The sequence below is a fragment of the Physeter macrocephalus genome, chromosome 19, assembly GCF_002837175.3.
Source record: "Physeter macrocephalus isolate SW-GA chromosome 19, ASM283717v5, whole genome shotgun sequence".
NCBI lineage: Eukaryota > Metazoa > Chordata > Mammalia > Artiodactyla > Physeteridae > Physeter > Physeter macrocephalus.
The window spans coordinates 58697466-58714835 of NC_041232.1; positions in this window are offsets into that span (position 1 = coordinate 58697466).

Genomic DNA, 17370 nt, shown 5'->3' on the forward strand with positions numbered 1-17370 from the left:
TCTCTCAGCTTTAATTCAACACTTATTATGAGCCAGAGACTTCACACTGTGCTTTTTGTGTATTATCTAATTTAACCCTCTCAACAGCATGATAAAGTAGGTATTATTGTAATCCTCACTGAATAGGTTAAAAGCCTGAGGCTGGGGGAGGAGCCAGCATGTGGAGGAGCAAAGATTAAAATCAAGACTAGAGCCTGAACTTTTAACACCCTGCCATATTGCTTTCCTGTGTTTTGTCAGATTGTTTCATTGTTTTAAGCTACAATTTCAACCCACCTTGAATGAATGAATCACTCAAGGAATGAATCATTCAAGTTACTTTCCAAGTGCACAATACTATTTTTACAAATATTTAATAAACCCTTGTGTTGAGAAATCAAGCTTACTCTGCATGGCTTTACCAGGAAAAAACAGGCTCAATGGCTGAAAAACATCAAGAACCAGAATTTAGCTTAGTGTGGGAAAGAATTTTGTATTCATTGGAGTGGTCCAGTGAGTGGAACTAGCTATTTTATGAGTATAGCAAGCAGAAGTTATTGTTCAAACAGAGGTTGTGATGCCAAAAACATGGTCTCTGTGTACTGGTGCCAAATCGAATCTCTGAGACAGAGTTTTGGGTAAAATAGAAAACAATAGCTTTATTGCCTTGCCAGGCAAATGGGGACACAGTGGGCTCATGAACTCAAAAACTGTGTCTCCAACTTGGGGGATTTGGTGAGGAGATTTACAGCAAGATTTCAAGGGCAGGGTTGCTGATAAGGATCAGAGTGTGTCAGGGCCTGCATTTCTTTAATCTGGCCTCAGGTGGTCTCCTGATGAGATTTTGTGGTTTTCAAGATTATCAAACTGTGACCTTCTCTCTGGAATGAAGAATGCTTCATCAAGTAGTTAACATCTTCCATTTGTCAGGGGATTTAGTTCTACAGAAGAGCTCAACAATATTGTTATGTGTATCCCTTGAGGTGGAACCAAGACCCTGCCTCAAGGCTGCACTATTCTTTCTTGGCTGCTCCTTCCTTGTTTCTATATCACCTCCCTTCCCTGATTAGCAACTGTTTGAACCTGCCCTTTGGAACTCAGGGAAGTTCATGGAGGCTGAAGCCTATTTCCTACAAACAAGAAACAGGGGACACAGAAAGGCTTCTGTGCTTTCTGAAGTCTTTTCTTGATTATTTTTGTTCTGAATGGTCACTGACTCTTCTGCAACTGGGTAGTTCTTATATAGTGTGTAGCTTGCAGCTAGGACTGTATTAATTTTCAGAGAGGAGAGTATTGCCAGATTTAAGGCCAGAGTCTGGCTTGGTTTCAAGGGGGTTTTCTGTCCTGAAGCCCCTAATGTCATTGCTATTCTGAAATTTTAAAATTTGATGACCAACAGATCTGAGTAAAGGACAAGTGAGTACATCCTTTGACAAGCATAGCCTTCCATGGTGACTCCACACTATAACCTAACCAGTTTCCTAAAATAATAGTTTAAAAACAAAACTAACTATCACAACTTGAAGAAGGGACTTCCTTTCTTGGGCTTACTCTCTTTCTTTCTCTCATGCTAGCCCCTGTCTGAAATCTTCCCTTGATCTCAGTTATCAAGTTCAATTGTCCCTTCCTCATGGCCCATCTCAAGTCTCACCTCCTCCACAAAGCTTCTCCAGGCTGTCCCAGGCCTTGACACTCTTCATACCTTAAACTCTGGCAATACTCTCCTCTCTGAAAATTAATACATTCCTAGTTGCAAGGTACACACTATACAAGAACTACCCAATTGCAGAAGAGTCAGTGACCATTCAGAACAAAAATAATCAAGAGAATACTTCAGAAAGGAAAATGTGGCCTAAGCTAAATCCTAAATACTGACTTTCAGCCCAGGAGGGTAGGAAATATGGACATCTGATCTGATGGAACCCTGGCAGTTAGCACAGAGGCTGGCATATTGCAGATGCTCAAAAACATTTAAAAAGAAAGGAAGGAGGGAGGAAAGGAGAAAAGGAAGAAAGGAAGCAAGCAAAAGTGAGCCAGGAATGTTTGTGGAATGGTGAAGAGACCTGACTCATGAGAACAATGTGCATCTGTGTGGAGCAGAGGGTATTAGAACAAATGAGCAGTGTCGGCTCCAATTATGAAAAGCCCAGAAAGCCAGGCTGAGAACTTGAGCCTGGCTATGGAGACATTTATAACATTCTGAATAACATTGACAATTTTTGTGGTTTCTTTATGAGACTGCAAGTCATGTGAGAGTATAGTTCTCAGCTTACTCTTCTTGATATCCTCAGCTGATTTAGCTCAGTGTGTGCCTTAACTGTGTGAAGAATAATTAAGCAAATGAATAAACCATTTTCTGCTTCATTCATTCCAGAGGTGAATTGATCTTTTGCACCTTGCTGACACCCTGGTGTTAGTCACAAGTTGGCCTCTCTCTCATGTACAGGATCCAAGGTAATGTGAACATTTCTCTAACATGACACTACAAAGTTAAATTTAATGAACTTACCCCTCCCGAGGATATTTATCATTAGATCAACCTCACCTCTCTAGTGCTATTCCAAAATCCCCATTCCCAGGCTATATTGGTAGCCAATTACTGAGTCATGTTCTTAGACGTGTACTGAAAAGAATGGAAAGCTTAATAATCACAGAATTTTAAAGTATACCCAGTCCCTGACAAATTATTTTATTAATCTTTCATTCCCTTTTTTCTAACTAGAATATCCTTAAATCAATTATAATGCATCCTTCAGAAGATGCACATGCTGAATTTGAGTTTTGTAAAAGAGTTGGAAGGGGCAAGAATGCCTGATCTCAGACACGGTCTCTGTCACTTACTGATCCTGAAATTTTGGACAAATTACTTTCTCTAAGTCCCAGTTTCTTCATCTGTAAAATTGTAATAACAATGCCTACTCTACATTCTGTAGACTGTAGTGGCAACATTTTTATACATCAATTTCAGCTATATATGTATGTATTTTTAACCTAAGTATTAATAGGCTTTCATCTAAAATGAAACAGCTCAGTTTTTTCCCTAGGAAGACACCTGTCTTCCCCAAGAAAGTCTCTTGCCCTAAACCTTTTTAATTCCATTCTTCTATTATAAGGTAACTTTCTCCTTTGCTATCCCCATAAGGTCCAGTATTTAGCTAGTAAGATAACTTTTCAGACTAGTGTTTTAATAGAACACTCCTTTGTGATTAAATATTTCCATGTTAAACTAGAAAATTCTGGATATCTTACCCTTAAGAGTATATTTAATCTTAATATTCTTAAAAGTTAAAAAACTGGAAAATATAGGCTGCTGGAAAGCCAGTAGGAGAGAAAGTTTGTGTTTAAAAGCATCTGAGGTAGCTTTAAGTTTCTTAAAATTTACTCTGCATAGGTGGCTAAATATAGGGTGGGCTAATAGTGACCTTGTCAATGGGGCCAAAGCCAACAAGATGCATTTCAGCAGAATAAACATAAAGTCATACACTTAAGATCAAAACACCAATTTTACAAACAGAATATGGTGCTTGTTTTGGTAATACTCACCTGCAAAAGATGTGACAGTATTATCTGACCACAAGCTGAAGGTGTTTAAAAAGGTAACACAAAATTAGGTCAGTCACGTTTATATGTCTATGAAGCCAACATCATGAGACAATCTAAACTGACTCTACTGTGATGACTGGGCATATCTGGAGTAAGGGTAGAGTTCAGGATGCCTTGTTTTAATTGCCCAAACAAGACAACAAAATGTCTAAAAATCTTGTCAAATGAGACCCGCCTCATACAAAGAGGGATTTCTAGACTAGAGGATAGAAATAATAAAATGGGTCTTGTAAAGAAGAGAAAAAAAGAGATGTTGTCTGTGACTCCGAATGACCTAACTAAGTTCACTTGTTAGAAACTGTGGACATACCCAGTTTGCTGCATATAAGAAAGAACTTTCTAATACATGGGGCTATACAAATTAGAGTGGTTGATTTCATGAAGAAATGACTTATTTCTGCAACTTCAGGGTCTAGCATTGTTCTTGACACATGGTAACAGAAGGAAGGAAGGAAGGAAGGAAGGAAGGAAGGAAGGAAGGCAGGAAGGAAGGAAGGAAGGAAAGGAGGAAAAAGGGAGTTGTTCTCTTAGCTGGCAAATGGAGCCAGTCTTTTGTAATCTAAATTGATCAGGATTTCTCATCAAAACCATATTATTTGTACATTTTTACAGAAAGTTCAACACCTGCCCCACCTCTGTTTTAAACAGACTCTTTCACAATAAAATTCCATTTAGAATTTAACCTATGTCAGAAGAATCAGGCCATCATGAAATTGTGCGTTCTCCTAACTGGTAAAAAAAAAAGCTTGAAATTTTTCTTGTATATTATATGTCACATTTATTTCTAATAGTATATTAGACATTGCACAGTTTCAGTTTCTGCTAGCAAAAAATATACATACTATTGTCCTGTAAAATGTGGCCAAAATCAGAAAAGATGGAGGCATGAAACAAGGATTTTTAATAGAAACATATTTTCTTAAACCTTAAATTCCACTTAGTTTCCGATATTCAACAGAAGTTGAGTGAGAGGCTGAATTTATTTGAGCTTTGAGTTTTCATATAATATAGTTCTGAGTCTAGTCAGAAATTCCTGTTACATTTAAAAGAGTTTCATGCTATTAACCTATTTTTTAAATTTCAACAGTCAAAACACAAAGTTGCCATTCTATAACAGTCTCTTAATTCAACTTAGAAGGTAATTTGCCTTATTATTCATTATCCCCTTTTGATGGACCTGATTGATTGGTTTGTTGGTTGATTTCTGTTTGCCCTACCTAGCTATTGGTCTCAGAACAACCTGAGAGCTGGAGTCAGGAAATCTGGGTCTGAGTCCCAGATCCACTGACTTATAAAAGTGTGACCTTGGGCAATTCACACAGCTCCTCTGAGCCTCAGTTTGCCCATATCTAAAAAGGGATAAAGTTGTTACTCCCACCTACCTTTCTGGCTTATTGCAAAATTACCTGAGATATCCTACATCAACATGCTTAGTGACCTGTAAATATTTCTACATAAGCATGAGGCATTATCATCCTTGCACAAATTTATGAGCAAACAAAAATATCCGTATTCCATTTTTAAGGAGCAACCTGGGATTGGGTTCCTTCTCAAATTCACAAGGATTCTAAAAAAACAGTCATCACTGTGACTGCTGAGTGGTCAGGGGCATCATAGAGCTATGGCAGTGGGACTAAGCTCCATCCTTTTGTCGAGTGACTAAAGCAGTAGTCATTTATGAATTGAAGGAAGTCCCAATTTGCAATAATATATTTCATAAACTCTGTTTTCTATATTTTAATTACTATGCATAATTTGAAATATAATTTGTTAATATTGTTCCTATGTGTGCTTTATACACCCTGGAAGTCTGAGAAAACCCTGAACTACAAGGTCACTGTTATGATACCATGCATTATGGAATTACAGATGAAGCAATGGCATGGGGGTATGCCAGTCTAAATTCTAATCACACTGGAAAGCTGTGGTAAGCTGAATAATGATTACCTAAAGATGCTCACATCCTAATCTCCAGAACCTGTTAGTGTGTTACCTTACAGGTAAACTAAATTTTGCACATGTGATAACACTAAGAATTTTGAGATAAGGAGATTATCCTGGATTATCCAGGTGGGTCCAAGGTAATCATTAAGGTCTTTATAAGAGGAAGGCAGGCGAGCCAGAGGTGTGAAGGAGATGATGACAGAAGTGGAAGTCAGAGTGATACAGGGCCACCAGGCAAGGATTGTGGACAGCCTCTAGAAGCTGGAAAAGACAAAGGAACAGATTTTTCCCTAGAGGCTCCAGAACAGACATAGCCAATCTTGCTGACACCTTGATTTTAGCCTACTGAATCTAATTTTGGACTTCTGACCTCCAGAACTACAAGAAAATAAATTTGTGTTGTTTTTAAACCACTAAGTTTGTGGTAAAACAAACCACACTCTTATTCCTCATTACAGCAGGAATAGGACACTAATGTACTAATGTTTATATCTTTAAAATAAAGTAATTGTTTCAGATGTTCTCAAAGGTCCCTTTCAGTTCTGACATCCTATAGAAAGATACTGTCTTACACTTGGGGAAATCCAGCTTTTCTTATAGCAGTATAAATAGCAGTTACATAGATAATTAGTGTTATGCTGCTTCTAGAAATGGGTTTGTTTAGTTTTTTATATTGTCTGTGTTTTGCCTTTAGTTTCTGTTGTATTTATTTGTGGAAGAAAAATTATATGCTTCCATTTTATTCTGGAACAAGATAGGGATGGAAAAAATGAATAAATGCCAATGAAAAGAGTATTGGCTTCCAAGTCAGAGACACAGTCTCCTGTCCTGCCTTTGCCTAAGAGTAGGAGTAAGGCACTTCTCTCTCTCTCTCTCTTTGCCTCTCTCTCTCTCTCTCTGGCTGCTTCTGCCTTTCCCTTTCCCCCCCTCTCTCTATTAGTTTAATAGGCCTGCCATATCAAATTACCACAAACTGTGTATCTTCAAACGATAAAAATTTATTATCTCACAGTTCAGGATGCCAGAAGTCCAAAATCAAGCTGTCAGCAATGTTAGCTCCTTCTGGAACCTTGCAAGAGGAATATGCTGCATGACTCTTCACAGCCTCTGGTGGTTGTCAGCAATCCTTTGCTATCCTTGTCTTGTTGATGTATCATTTCAGTCTCCGCTTCTGTCATTACATGGCCTTTTCCTGTTTGTTTCTTCTGTGTCTCTGTTTTCTTTTCTTATAAGGATACCAGTTGTTCAATTTAGGACCCACCTTAATCCACCGTGACCTCTGTACTACTCAGTGTTCTCCAGAGAAATAGAACCAGTAGGATACATATAAATGCAGAAAGATTTATTATAAGGAATCGGCTGATATGATTATGGAGGCTGACAAGTTTCAAGATCTGGACCCCGGAAAGCTGATGCTTAGTTCTAAGTCCAAATGCCAGCATGCTGTAGATCCAGGAAAAGCCAACATCTCAGTTTGAGTCTGAGGCAGGAGAAAACAATGCCCCAGGTAGAAGGCAGTCAGGTATCAGGAATTCCCCCTTATTTGAGGAAAGGCGAAGTCTTTTTGTTCTATTCAAGGTATTCAACTGATTGGATGAGGCCCAGCCTGTTTTACTCTATCAATTTAAATGTTAAACCCATCCAAAAACACCCTCATAGAAACACGCAGACTGACGTTTGATGAAATATCTGGGCACTCCATGGCCCAGTCAAGTTGACACCTAAAATTAACTATCACAGCCTCATCTTAACCAATTACATCTGCAAAGACCTTACTTCCAAATAAGATTGCATTCTGACATCCCAGGTAGACATGAGTTTTGGGAGGACACTATTTAGCCTGCTATAGCCTCTTCATGTCCCAGTCTGCAAAATGAGGGCCTGGATGCTAAGCAGTACTTCTCATGCTACAGTTCTGTTGGAGAATTTTACTGGAGGTTGGAGGCAGGTCATCTAAGGCAAGGGGCTCTGGGTGCTGATAAGATTGTGAAATGCTGCTTTGAACAAAACTGGACAGGTAATTCTTGCTGAGGCTTTATTTCATGAAAGAGCACTGTGAGTCTTCAGGAGAGGTGATAGCAGCTATTCTTTTCCAGGGCTTATTGATCACAGAAACTTCCATCCTCTGTTTTTCTTGGCTTACCTATGAACACCTCCCAAACCAGAGTTCCCTGGAACTCAGTCTCAGAAACACTGGACAATTATCTCTAAGGAGTACTCAATTTCCAATAATCTGTGGTTTTATCAATCATTAGTTCTCTAACCTCCTTTTAAAGAATAAATTCCTCTTGGATTCCTAGTGTTAGTTTAAATTATATTTATTATATTGTTACTTAAATATGAATAAACATAAAACTACCTATAAATCCCTTATACCTGACTCTTAGCAAACTATAAAACACAAACAAATGTGTAAACTAATTTCAAAAAAAAACTAATAAAATTAACATTAATTTAAATGTAATTATTCTGCTGGAATTATATCACTGCTCACAATGCATATATGGTATGTTCTGTTCTGGGGTAGTTCAACAAATCTAGCACAATGTGCCACAGGTGATTTGATTCTCCCACTAGTTTTTTCTATTCAAATTCCAGGAATGTTTTATTTGCATAGCTCTCAGTGATGCTTTCTCATGACAGGAACACACCATTTATATATTTCTTATATCTCTGCTCTTTTCTTATTACTGGTAAGCATTAGATAGTTCTCCTTTGTATCAATGCCATAATAAACACAAGTAGACAAAGCTATGACAACTGAGGGTAGGTTATTAAGTAGCCATTCAAAAGACCCAGAGTGTTTGTCTTTTCTTTAGATTATCATTATCATTAGACTAAAATAGAAAAGATATATATATATATATATATATACACTTATATAAAGTAAACAAATACAATAAAGAACCTGCAAATGCCAGAGATCATCTGCAGATCTCTTTAGTTCCTTGGAGTCCTTTTAAAAAGTGCTAACTATAGATGCTCCTGGTTCTCTCACAATAACCTAAAACTTCTTCAGCAGAGATCTAGCCTGCTCTTTCCTTTCATTCTCTTCCTAGGGATCAGGAGTCAAAAATATGCATGAATGTGATACTCAGTCATAGATCTTAACTACTTGTCTCCATTCAGAAGATCATGGCCATGAACTTTCCCTTTATGTAACTATGTAGAAATCTGTGTACAGCTAAAAGTATTATGTGACCACTGCAAACTCACAATTTAACCTTCAGAAAGAAAGCAATGAAGTCTAATGATCTCCCCAGAATGACTTTCTGAGGTTGTCCTCACCATAAACAAATTTCATTAATTCAAACTAACTGGGCTATGAAGAGGCCAGTATGAATTAGAGAAGTCTGAATTAAATTTTCTGTTTACTACCTAGTAAACATAACAACTCAAACTAGCATAACAAAGTGTTAAGAGGCAGAGGTCTTTAATGAGCTGCTTTAATGAACAGGTAAAAAGAGTTTAAAATTAGCACAATGATTGTTTTCTTGCAAATTCACTCTCTACTATTCTATAAAGCATTTTAATTCTCTGCAATCTTGTTTACCCCAGTAATTTGCTTAGAAAATCCTTTCTTTCATAGCTAGAGTAGAAGCAACACTTAGCTCAGGCCAGTCCAAATGAGCCAAGAGTTTAAAATAGTAGCATCTGATTTAATTAGGCTTTACTAACAGCAAGTCAGGAAAATGCATTAACTCCCTTAGCCCACTAGGGTTTCCCTTTGTGTGCTGACATTATTGCTGCCATTTACTTCATTGCCTGTTGCTTCCCTCCTGCCTTCTTATTGACAACTCTGTGGATGGAGAACTTTTCTACAAACCTCCCTCAAACCAGCATTCTCAGCTCAGCAGACGGTACCTGAATGTTGATTTAGCTATCAGTCTGTTTGATGAGATTAGAGGGTCACCAAAAAGCCACTCTGACCAAAATCATAGAGACCTTTTTGTACATACTTGCAGCAAGTTCTGAAGGAGCCATTAAATAGACATAACCACCATTAAAATTACTTCTTGAGGACTTTGAGAGATTTGCTCACTTTTGATAAAATCATAGTATCACTTTTCCTCTCATCTGGCTATTAATCACACATTGACGTACATTATAGCATGGCATTTACTATAGTTTCTATTAACTTAAATTTCTTATAGGTATGTTTTGTCTTTCCAACTAGAGAAACTTTGAGGACAGAGATTACTTTTCTCATATTTTTGCTCAACCCCCACTCTCACCCCAAGCCCCTGGCACAATGCTGTGCAAATAATAATAAATACTAAAAATCCCTTGATGAAAAGGCAATAACGCTTTAAACAATTAAAACTTAAGCAAGTAAAACTGTCTGAATTGTTCATTCTCAGTTTTTGTCACCTAAAAGTCACCAAGGTTCTAAAGGAATTGGACCTAGGACAGGGAAATTTTGTGTTTTTGTTTTTTTTTAATATGGGTATTTTGATAGGGATTGCATTAAATCTATAGATTGCTTTGGGTAGTATGTACATTTTAGCAATAGTAATTCCTCCAACCCATGACCATGGGATACCTTTCCATTCTTCATGTCTTTAATTTCCTTCATCAGTGGTTTATAGTTTTCAGAGTATAACTCTTTCACCTTGGTTAAAGTTTATTCCTAGGTATTTTATTCTTTTTGATGCAATTTTAAACGGGATTTTTTTTTTGCTTTCTCTTTCTGATAGTTCATTATTAGTATATAGAAAAGCAACAGATTTCTATATATTAATCTTGTATCCTGCCACTTTACTGAATTCTTTTATTAGTTCTAATAGTTTTTTGGTGGAGACTTTAGGGTTTTCTATATATATTATCATGTCATCTACAAATAGTGACACTTTTACTACTTCCCTTCCAATTTGGAGTCATTTTATTTCTTTTTCTTGTCAGATTGCTGTGGCTAGGACTTCCAATACTATGTTAAATAGAAGTAGCAAGAGTGGGCATCCTTGTCTTGTTCCTGAATTTAGAGGAAAGGCTTACAGCTTTTCATCATTGAGTATGATGTTATCTGTGGGTTTGTCATAAATGGACTTACCCTATGCCAACTTTGATGAGAGTTCTTATCATGACTGGATGCTGAATTTTTTCAAATGCTTTTTATATCTCTATTGAGATGATCATGTGATTTTTTTCCTTCCTTTTGTTAATGTCATGTATCACAGTTTTTGATTTGTGGACTTGAACCATCCTTGCATCCTTGGGGGATAAATCCCAGTTGATCATGATGTATGATCATTTTTATACATTGTTGGATTTGGTTTACTAATATTTGTTTTGTTTTTTGGGTTTTTTTTGTTTTTTTAACATCTTTATTAGAGTGTAATTTCTTTACAATGTTGTGTTAGTTTCTGCTGTACAACAAAGTGAATCATCTATAAGTATACATATATCCCTATATCCCTTCCCTCTTGAGCCTCCCTCCTACCCTCCCTGTCCCACCCCTCTAGGTCATCACAAAGCATCGAGCTGATCTCCCTGTGCTATGCAGCAGCTTCCCACACGCCATCTATTTTACATTGAGTAGTGTGTATATGTCAATACCTCTCAATTTGTCCCAACTTCCCCTTCCCTGCCCAGTGTCCTCAAGTCCATTCTCTACATCTGCGTCTTTATTCCTGCCCTGCCACTAGGTTCACCAGTACCGTTTTTTTTAGATTCCATATATGTGCATTAGCATAAAGTATTTGTTTTTCTCTTTCTGACTTACTTCACTCTGTATGACAGACTCTAGGTCCATCCACCTCATTACAAATAACTCAATTTCGTTCCTTTTTATGGCTGAGTAATATTTGTTGAGCATTTTTGCATCTATATTCATCAGACATATTGGCCTATAATTTTATTTCTTTGTAGTATCTTTCTCTGTTTTCAGTATCAGGGTAATGGTGGCCTCATTGAGTGAATTTGGGAGCATTTCCTCCTCTTCAATTTTTTGGAAGAGCTTGGGAAAGATGGGTATAAGCTCTTATTTATATGTTTGGTAGAGTTACCCTGTGAAACTGTCTGGTCCTGGACTTTTGTATCCTGGCAGTTTTTAAATTGCTTATTCAATTTCACTACTAGGTATTGGTCTGTTCTTATCTTATTTAATAAATTAGATTATTTATTAAATAATAAATATGATTATTTATTAAATATAAATAAGATTATCTTATTTCTTCCAGATTCAATCTTGGAACATTGTATGTTTCTAGAAATTTATGCATTTCTTCTAGGTTGTCCGATTTGTTGTCATAAAACTGTAGTATTCCTTTATGATTTTTTTTGTATCTCTGTGATATTGGTTGTAGTTTCTCCTCTTTCATTTCTTATTTTGTTTATTTGGGTCTCCTCTCTTTTTTTCTTTATGAGCCTGTCTAAAGCTTATCACTTTTGCTTATCTTTAAATAAAAAACAAAACAGCTCTTGATTTCATTGATTTTTCTTCTTTTTTTCTCTCTATTTTATTTATTTCCTCTCTGATATAAATTATTTCCTTCCTTCTACTGTCTTTGGTCTTTGTTCTTCTTTTTCTAACTCTTTTAGATGGTAGTTTAGGTTGCTTATTTGAGATATTTCTTGTTTCTTGAGGAAGGCCTGTATCTCTGTAAATTTCCCTCTTAGAACTGCTTTTGCTGTGTCCCAGTTATTTTGGAAAGTTGTGTTTTTTTATTTTCATTTGTCTTGAGGTATTTCCTGATTTCCTCTTTGATTTCTTCATTGACTCATTGGTTTTTTAGTAGCATGTTGATATGTCTCCATGTGTTTGTGTTTTTTCCCCATTTTTCTTCCTGTAATTGATGGTCAGAAAAAATGTTTGATATAATTTCTGTCCTTTTAAATTTGTTGAAACTTGTTTTGTGGCCTAGCATTTGTTCTATCCTGGATAATGTTTCATATGTACTTGAAAAGAATGTGTATTTGGGATGGACTGTCCTATAGATATCTATTAAGTCCAACTGGTCTTTTGTGTCATTTAAGAACACTATTCCCTTATTGATTTTCTGTATGAATGATCTGTCCATTGTTGTAAGTCCATTGTCCATTGATGTAACTGGAGTGTTAAAATCCCATACTGTTATTGTATTATTGTCAGTTTCCCTTTATGTCTGTTAATATTTGCTTTATATATTTAGGTATTCCTGTATTAGGTGGATATATGTTAAAGAATGTTATATCCTTTTCTTATATTATCCCTTTGTCATTATACACTGCCCTCCTGTGTCTTTTGTTACAGACTTTATGTGATATGAGTATAGTTACCCCAGCTTTCTTTGGGTTTTCATTTGCATGAAATATATTTTTCCATCCCCTTACTTTCAGTCTTTGGGTGTTTATAGCTCTGAAGTGAATCTCTTGTAGTCAGCATATGAATGAGTCTTTTTTTTTTTTTTTTTGTCCAATCAGTCACTCTATGTCTTTTAATTGAAGCATTTAGTCCATTGACTTTAAGTGATTATTGATAGGTATGGACTTACTGTCATTTTGTTACTAGTTTTCTGGTTGTTTTTCTAGTTTTTCTCTGTTCTTTTTTTCTTCTCTTAGTTTCATCCCTTGTGGTTTGATGATTTTCTTTAGTTGTATGCTTGTTTTCCTTTCTCTTTAGTTTTTCAGTGTTGATTGTAGGTTTTTTTAATTTGTGGTTACCATAGTGTTCATATATGTTGACCTATAACTATATTAATTTGTTTTAAACTGATATCATTTAAGTTCAAACACATTCTAAAATATCTATATTTTTTACTCTCCCCCACATTTTGTGTTTTTAAGGTCATATTTTACTTCTTCATGTCATGGGACAGGGAAGTTTTGATGAGATGTAAAGTTTTCTGGAATATGAATGGAAAAAGAGATGGGAGCTTGACAAGAAAGAATAACATTCCCCTAATTCCCATTTTGCTTCTGGCTAGGACTACTTAGATACCATGGCTTATCAGACCAAGGCAAAAATGTCTCAATAAAGTCAACTTTTTGCTATGCTTTTTAACCACAGATTACTCTGTGGTATTTTTTTAGTTTAAAAGAAACTTTCACAATATTTAGCCCTAGGCATGAGACAAAACACATCAAGTAACATGGGATTAAGCCCAGGAGGTGATTTCCACAAAGAAAACCAGCAGAATATCTGATTGATGAGAAACGATTGTCCTGAGGTGCACTAATCATTCCTTTTCCCCAACTCAATAATTTAATGTTCAAGGAAGCATTATCAATAGTGTAATAGTATAATAGTTGTCAACAAGCCTTCCCCACACATTTTTGTAGAGGAGAAAATGGCGTCCCACTTGGAATTATTTGATCAAGTTAATTGAGGAACATTTTAATAATCAGTCTATTTCCTAGAAACAAAAGTTTAAGAACTTAAGAATCACCCTAAGTTTTTGTTTTGATCACTGATACCTCAGAACATGGAGAAATAACTGAGACAATGGGAAGAAGGTGAACAAGTGTCAGAGCCTCTAGAAACATGAAAGGGATCTTCCCCCTGCAAGCCCATTCCCTTTGATTGGATGTCCATTAGCCAAAAAAGAAGGTATAACAGGGGAAGCCTTCTCCCCCTCAGGAGGTTCTGAATTGTGTTATTGGGAGCCTGGGTATGGTGAGTGGAAGCCTTGAATCCTCAACCTTTACTTGTCTAAATACTACAGGAGTGATTTTGGGAGAGATATTTAACCTGGTATGTGGTGAATGTTCATATCCCCCCAAATCCATATGCTGAGGCTCTGACCACCAACATGATAGTATTTGAAGGTGGCAACTTTGGTAGGTTTATGAAGTCATGAGAATGGAAAACTCATGATGGAATTAGTGCCCTTATGAGAAGACAAAGACACCAGAGCTCTCCCTCTCCCTGCACATACACCAAAGAGAGGCCATGTGAGCACACATCAAGAAGGCAGCTGTCCTTAATTTCTATTATCAGTACATACATTTTCTGATTATCCACTCACTCTACAAGCATGCTTTATGCTCCTACTGGATTCCAGATACTCTACTATATGGGTGGTGATGTAAACATAAAGAAAAATATTCCTACTCTCAAGCAACTTTCAGTTAGCAAAGCTAGGACCTGTAGCTATTATAAAGTGAGCTCATCAGATTCATTCTTCTAATCTCTAAGAAATCTTTTTTTTAAAAAGAGGGAGATCATGAATAAAAATGATGTATAGTATTATCTTGGAGGAAATTAGCATTATTAGAAAAATTGATATTTAGGAGAAGAAAACCAATCACCAGAAAAGATTTTATTCTGCTGAACATAATATTAATAATCTTTACTAGACCTAAAATAATGTTTGTTATATTCTTCTCTGGTTCTAAAAATACACAGTGGTCTGAAAGCCAAAATCTAATTTGTAATTTTCAGAGCTGAATCACATCCATTTCCTTCCAAATTCTATACTAGTGGGCACTGCCACCAATACCCAAACAGCAGCCCAACTCAAAGCCCAGCAGTTCCCCTAGGGAGGGCCAGGTGGGTTAGGTTCCATTTATAGAATCCTGAAAAAGAGTACCTCTGAAGTAGAAGATATTTGGTCAACAGAAAGTTGGAGTAGAAGACCTTTAAGCCTTTTTCCAAACCGAGATTCCATCATTCTGAGAGACTTTGGCTTATGAAATGTGAGGGACACCCTGACGAGGCTGTGAATGGAAACCAAGTGTTCTCATTTCAACTTGTGATTTTGTAAAGCAGGCTATGATGTGTCTGGTCTATAGCTAAAGGTGTAAAATAGTACTGTCTTTTAGTTAAGGGGAATAGTTTATAGGGCAAACAAATATGTAGATTAACAAATCATTTTACCCAAACCTAATCTAAGCCTCAGTTTATGGGATACAGATAGATATACACAAAGGTATAGAGGCAGTCACAGCTGGCAAGCTCATAACAAGCCCTTAAGAGAAGATTAGGCTCTTTGGGAGACATCACCCCCTTCTGATTAGGAGGCATAGGAAAAGAGTGTCAGCAACAGCCTCCCTTGACCTTCCTTTTGGGTGCTGTAGAAACTGAATAATGACTGGGAGCAATTTTAAAGTTGACCAGATGATGGCCTTTCTGTGGCTAGGATGTTCACTGGAGGAAATTGTTTTGGGGAAAAAAAGGGGACAGAGTGGAATGGTAATCTAAGAGCCTATATGTCAAGAGTTATTCTAAATTGTGATGATACAAAGGATAGGTGTAAGTTCAAAGGACAAATTTGCCACCATTAAGAACATTCTGGTTCAAAAGAACAAAATTTCTTCAGCTAATCTCTGACTGGAACAAGAACCAAGGAATATGTTGTTTATGGCTATGATTTCTAAAGATTCATAGATTCTCATATGGGAATCTTTATTACATGGAGGTTAAGAGCATAAGACTTGGAGTCAAAACTGAATTTAAATCCCAGCTTACCCCCCTACTAGCTGTGTGATCTTGTGTCTGTCACTTATTCTCTCTGAGGCTTAGTTTTCTCATTTTTATAATGAGATAAGTAATACAATCTTCAGATTATTGTTGTAAGATTAAGTGAGATAATATATGCAAAACTCTTAACATAAATTAGGTACTTAATAGTATAAATTTAGATCTGAAAATTAGATTAATTTGGAATAATAATAGCAATAATAATTTAGAAAATAATTATACTTAATTCATACCTCTTATATTATACATGAGTAAACCATAATTCAAAGAGGGGACAACTTGCTCAAGAATACACAGCTAAGAAGTCTCAGAGACAAGACCATAAGTCTTCTGATTTCGGACTATTATTCTCTCTTTGGCATCATGCTTACATATGTTGGGGTACATACACATACTAAGCATCTCTGATTTCTCTATAGATTTATTCCACATAGCTTTTTCCTTACACAAGGGAAAAAAGTTCCCAAATTCTGCTACCCACTCTATAAAATAAGATTTCCATGAAGAGTAAGTTCTCATTTCCCAGTACCCTGTCATCTGATGCTTAATCTATTTAATCATTTGACTCAGGATAAGATGGGTGTGTTCTAGCTTATGCTTTCCTTTATTTCCCATAGGCAATCACTGGTCATTTAGCAATGCTTTGGATGAGTTATTTGATATTTACTTATTAGTGTATTATCTTTTATAGTATTAACAATGAGGTTTTTAAATCTCTAATCCCATCAGGCTCACCACTGTGAAATGATGGAACCATGTGGAGATAGACCTGTGTATCCCCTATCACACACCCAGGACATATATCAATGGATTAATCAGTCCATGACCCTGGATAAGTCAATAGAAGTTCTTGGGTTAGAATCCAAAGGGTTAGGAATCTTCAATGGAAGAGGCCCCCAGAGAAATTAGGCCCCTGTCTCTCCACTGTTCATTTTCATGGGATCAGATGACTGAGGTTATCTGAATTATATTCCCTGAACCAAGCTGAGGAGCTGAAAGGCAGAGGAAAGAGAACACTCCTTTCTCACTCTCAGAGGAAAGAACTGTTTCTTAGGAAACTTTGATAGTTCCTTAGGATCTTTGATAATTTAATCCCTGGGAACATATAATTGGGTTCTTTGGTCCCAATTGTTTGCCAATTTATTATCCCACTGAAGTCCTAAAACTATATTGAATACATACAAGGAGGACTGTCTCTTCTTCTTTTTTTTTTTATGGTTTATAAACATTTGGAATTTTATTTTTAAAAAAACCATCACAACCATGAACATTGTTGCAGTTAGAGAGGCCCTCTTGGTTCTCCACAATGATACTGAGCATGCTCACAAGGGATTCCCATTGTTTAGTCTTAGTTAAACAACCATCTTTAAAAGAAGGAAAAAAAAAAAAAACGCTGCACACTACCATTTAACTTGTTTTTTTTTTTTTTTTTTTTTTTTTTTTCC